The sequence below is a fragment of the Procambarus clarkii genome, chromosome 7 (assembly GCF_040958095.1).
Source record: "Procambarus clarkii isolate CNS0578487 chromosome 7, FALCON_Pclarkii_2.0, whole genome shotgun sequence".
Taxonomy (NCBI): Eukaryota; Metazoa; Arthropoda; class Malacostraca; order Decapoda; family Cambaridae; genus Procambarus; species Procambarus clarkii.
The window spans coordinates 55,088,808-55,094,807 of record NC_091156.1 but is presented as its reverse complement, the minus strand read 5'-3'; positions in this window follow the sequence as shown (position 1 = coordinate 55,094,807).

Genomic DNA, 6,000 nt, shown 5'->3' with positions numbered 1-6,000 from the left:
TTCTGGTTCTTTCATGGGAGTGGTGATATTGGTCACTATGACTTGTGACTTTTGTTTGGGCCACTGACCACCAACAAGCCATGAAGGTCCATTGAACCACAGCGAAGACTTGACAAGTTGTTTTAATGTTAACCCTCGAGATAAATAATCTGCAGGATTGTCCTTAGTAGGAACATGTCTAAATTTATATCCAGCAGATAACTCATGAATCTCCCTGACACGATTACTGACGTAGGGAGTTTTGTTGTTATTGTTTCTTACCCATTGTAAGACTGCCTCGTTGTCTGACCACACTACAATCTCACCAAAGTGGATATTATTGAGTGTCTTTGCCAGGCAATGAGCCAATCTTACTCCCACTAGCAATGCAGTCAACTCCATCTGAGGTAAAGATCTCTTCTTAATGGGAGCAACTCTTGCTTTAGATGTGAGCAAAATTGATTGTGCACTATTAACTAAATAGGCTACTGCGCCATATGCTTTGCCAGAGGCATCGCAAAAAACGTGCAAATTGGTGGGTAAGTTTGGTCCTGAAGCATTACGAGGAAATTTCAAAACGCCTAACTGATTAAAATCTGTTGAGAGTATTTGCCATTTAGCTTGTAACTCACTTGGTAACGGATCATCCCATCCCATATGTTTCTGCCAGCACTCCTGCATTAGGAGTTTGCCCCTTATTAATATAGGACTAAGTAGGCCTAAAGGGTCAAATGGTTGACTGACAAATGAGAGCAGTGTTCTCATGGTAAGGGTTGAATTATCAGTTTGTACTGACTTGACATTCATCTCGTCAGTACTGGTGTTCCATTCCACGCCTAGAACCTATAATTGACTGGGTACCTGATAATCTGGAAATTCTTTCTCGATTACCTGGTTAAGCAGTTTATTATTTGAGGCCCATGACTGTAGTGGCATATTGGCTCCTAATAGTTCACGGTTAGCCTCATGGTAGATTTCTACCAGATCAGCTTGATCATTAGTTGTCCCCTGGAAATTGTCGACATACAAGTTGTCGCTAATGTCTGCCTTATAGGGGCTGTTTGATTTCCTCAAATGCGTGTCTAATGGTGCTTGCAAAAGAAATGGTGAGGACGTAGCTCCAAATAATACTGAGGCAAAACGATAGGTGATTACTTCACTGTTAGGATCCAGTGGATCCTTAATCCAGAGGAATTTTGTGTAGTCACGATCTTCCTCCTGTAACCCTACTCGGAGAAAGGCTTTGCTGATATCAGCTGTATAGGCAAAAATGCCTGTGCGAAATCGTAACAGCACATCATGTAGCCTTTGTGTTAGGCTAGGTCCCGTTTGGAGACTTTCATTTAAAGACACACTGCTTGGCTTTACTTTAGCACTGCAGTTAAAGACAATACAAATAGGTGTTGTCAATGAGTCTTTCACCACGGCGTGATGAGGTAAATAATGACCTGTTTTTCGGTCATCGTGTTCAACAACTTCAATGAATTTACTGTTAAGTTGTTGTTGGATAAGTTGATGATACATGTTCAGTTTGTCTTGCTGCTTCTGTAGTCGTGTTAATTGAGACTGCAATTGTGAGGCTGCCATAAAATAATTAACTGGAAGTTGTGGATGATCCAACTTCCATGGGAGTCTTACCCAGTATTGTTTATTTGAGTAGACAACTGTATCCAGGTATTGCTGGTAAGTCCACGTATCATCAGGACTTGGTTGCTCAGGGATAATGCCTAAAGTGTCTAAATCCCACAAACGATGTATTGGTGGGTCAGACTCAATATCCTCAGATATTTCCCTGAAACGTAGGGGTGACTGTTCCAAGCCTAGTCACGCCACGATTACGTTATTGGATTGTTGGTTTGTGGACGCTGGACCTTGTCTGAAAAGCACCGGTCCCGTAAGCAATTTGCCTCCTGCGGACAACAACAAATTCATACCATGTTGCCTAGTGCATCCAGTTATAAACTTGTAATAATGATCCGCGCCTATAAGTATTCCAACATCTGTGAGGCAGTCAGAATTTATTTTATAATCTGCTAGCCTCATGCGGTTTCGTTTAAGGTGTCTCGCAGTGCGAGCTAACCCTGTGACCTGCAGGTCTGTAGGAAGTTTATCCACTACTACCGCTTGTATTGGACTAGTAGAAGATCCGAGTCTTACTAATACTTTAACTACCTTGTAGTCACGAGGTCCACTATTTGACAAGAAACCAGAAATATTTAACCTCACACTTTTGGCAGGTTTTAAATTTAACTCATCTACCAACTGTTGTGTAATGAAGGTTTTCTGTGAACCTTGGTCAAAAAGACCTCTAGTGTTAATTCTAGATCTTCGGTTTATTAGTTTAAGTTGAGCTGTAGGCAGAGTAGTATTATTGCTTGACTCAGTAGCAAGTACATTTACTTCTTGATGCACTTTGCAATATTGCACTGCAGTAGAATTCGTAGAATTCTCTCCAGTGGTCATGGTTGGTGTAGAAGATTTTCTACATAAGGCGTAGTGGTGTACACCTTGGTTACAGCGGTTGCAGGAACGTAGCTGCACTGCACATTTCTTGGGATTATGAGAGCCCATGCACTTGGTGCACTTGTGCAATTCTTGTAACCTTTTAACCCTAACATTATAAGTAGGATAAACAGAGCATTGATAAGTGGTGTGTCCCTGATTGCAGAACAGACACCTTCTCTGGTTAATAGACTTAGTCTCTTTAGTAGACAAGTCATTGGTTATCTCTGAAGGAGACACCGAATATGTACCTACATTTCCACTTCTTTTCCCAGTGGATGGAGTAGGTTTGGATTTATATTTATTAGACTTACTCTGAGTCTGTTTAGGTTTGACTGAAATATCAGTACTAGTTGGTTTAGACTCAAGTTTAATTTTATCATGAGTCTTCAACCTGTTAACCGTGATCCTCAATCCCTCGAAAATTTGGTCAAGAGTGAGAAACTCGGTATTATAATGTGAGCAGAGCTCTGTCAAGACATTTCGAGGTAATTTCCTCTGCAATAGTAACTTGATAGACCATTCTGAAGCAGGTATATTAACTTTAGTACCTAAGGCCTTTACTAGAGACTCTACTTCTAGTCTGAAGCTTTGAAGTGACTCTGGTCTACTATTTGGTGCATTCAGATCTAGCAATTGATAATAGAGGGTGGCTATACTTAACTCTTTGTTGCAATAGTTCAACTTCAGGAGTTTTATAGCTTCCTCATAATTACTCTCATCAAGAGTAAGGTTATGTATGACCTTTTTAGCCCCTCCTTGGATAAGACTACGTAGGTATGAAAATTTAGAAACCTTGTCTAGAGACGGCTTCTTATGGATGTGAACTTCAAAGGAAGTCCAAAAATTGTCCCAATTTTCTGTATCTAATCCTGAAAATGTAGGTAAGTCTAAAGTAGGTAAACGAACCTCTGGTAGTTGATTATTGAAGTGAGACCCAGTGTTACTGGTATTGGATCCAGATTGTTTTGCTAATTTAGAGAGCCTGATAATTATATCTTGAGTCTCATCTTCATACTGGGAGATGTCGTCTACAATTTGACTTACTTCCTCAGGATCAGTTTCTACAGTATTTAGCAGATCAAGGTAAGATTGACCTGCAGATTTGACTTGATCAAATTTCAGATCAGCCACTCTAACTGATGTCTCTAAGTGATAAGAGTCAATGGGAGTATCTTTAGTTAAGCCCTCAGCCTTGTTAATTAATCTGGTCAAATGACCTTTAAGGCCAATGTAGGTTCTCCTCAATTGCTCAGGAGTAGCCATGTTGGGCTTAGGTCCAAACTTCATGGGATTAGTATATGTATTACTAATGAAGCTTGGGTACTTGTTCATTGGTGGACAAGTAACATTAAATAAAGCCTAATTTAAGGTGGCTATTTATATTTTACCTCACTTGAGGTTGAATGTACCTACCTACCTAACAACAAATAGCTAGATATTTTGTGCACTGTCTGAACTTCACCATTAGTTCTCGTCCGGTTAGCTCATCTATATCACCATCAGAGTTAATGGAGATTATCCAGCAATACACAAAATAGATACACAAAATGATGCATACAAGAGAAATATTATGGAGACACCCCAATCTGAGTTATCTCAAAAATTAATCCCACCCTGTATAGGGTCAGCACAAATAGTATAGTACATACACTACTGACTAGCTTAGGACTAGTCGGGATAATTCCTAACTAAGAACTACAAAGTTATTTAGTCTGGGCTTGTACCAAATTCAGCACAATCTCAGCCTAAATTCCACCTAATAACATTGCTAAAGATTGTTGTGGTGCAGTAAGGTGAATATAGTTGTGCTGTATTTTTGGGTTTTTTGTTTACAAGAGTGCTCTTGCACACACAAGTGAAACAATTATGTACAGTTAAGTTTGGCTTGCTAGCCACAGCCGTTTGTGATGGTTGATGGTGTTAATTAAATTGTCAACCACATGCAACCTAGATTCCCCTGACAAGTGTACACCATCTCTGGTCAGGTTCTGTCTGTAAGGTCTGGCTGTAAATTGGATATATGTGGCATCCAATCTCACTCGTTTTTTCAGCCTGAAATTTATGTACTTAGCAGCTCTCTGGTAGTATTCTGGGGTTACTCCCCAACGATTATCTTGACTTGGTTGGCGAGGTTCCACTAATGTGAATACTACCGATTCACTGATGAGCTTGAAAGAAGAAATTATGGCTTTGAGGTGTTTGATCACCTCAGCTGGATGACGAGTGGGATGGATGTCATTACCACCTAAGTATATAATGGTTAGATGGTGAGACCACTCTAACGCAGGTGTTAGTGTGGGGTTATTATAAAAGTTATGAGCTGTTGCTCCTGGTGACCTAAAGATTCTCACCTCTGTGTGAGGTATAGGTCTAAGTGTTGTGGGTAATTGGCTATGACCCACTAAAGCTACCTTATACATGAGGTGAAAGTAGCAATATGTTAGTGTGATCTAGACTAACTGATGTGTTACACTGTTAGTTGACACAATTAATTAAATAGTTAGTCTAGCTTCTGTCACACAAGGATTAGTTATTAATGATTAATATTTTAATTATAAATTGAATGCCTATCCGGTTGGAAGGACCATAATGTGGGACATTTGGGGCTTGAATCTAATTATTTAAATATTAATGTAGTAAATTAAATTACGAAGGACCACCCGCTTTTATAGTAAAGAGGGAAACTGAGAAATTCTGATCATTAGATAATTCCTAGATGAACCAGTAACTATGGATAAAATACTAGAGAATATGATCATAGAAATGATTAATGGGCTGTATAATTAAATGAATCAAACCCTCAAACACCTACATTGGGGGGTTATTACTGGAACTCAGTACGTCCAGGAACTAGTGTGGTTCGTTCACTAATCCAAGATATAATAATCTAATCCTATGAATTATTATGAAATCAATGTCATTACCATTAATGGGAACATAGATTATGAGTATAATAATGATAATCACAATAAACACATGTCAATCCAAGAAAGAGTTCTGCATGTAAACAATTCCAGATAATTATTAAAGGAATACAAAGGAATCTTAGCTTAATGACGATTCCTTTGTGTAAGTCACGACGCTTCCTCTGATTCTCCTGGGCTCGGCTGGATGACGAGTGGGATGGATTAACATGGGAGAGGACAGCTGGGAGAATTCTTCTCATGCGCTGCAAAACAAATATTTACAGTAGCAACTAATTAAACTACTGAATTTCTATGTCCAAGAAATTAATGTTAATAGTAGACAAGGGATAATAACCTGTGGTTTGGTGTTGGTATACGTCGTCACGACAAATCACCCAGCTACAATTCTACACCCTATAAGATGCATCAAATAAGGATAAGATACTTAGCTAATATGGGCACTGTGTAAGTTTTAAGATTGCCGAAATTCGCGTCCCAGGCTCTGGCTTCACCTATCCTGGATAATGGCGCGCTTCACTGGCTGGTCACGTGTAGTCAAAGAACCAGATTAAAAAGGTTCCCTATATTACACTGACACCAGTCGAAGATA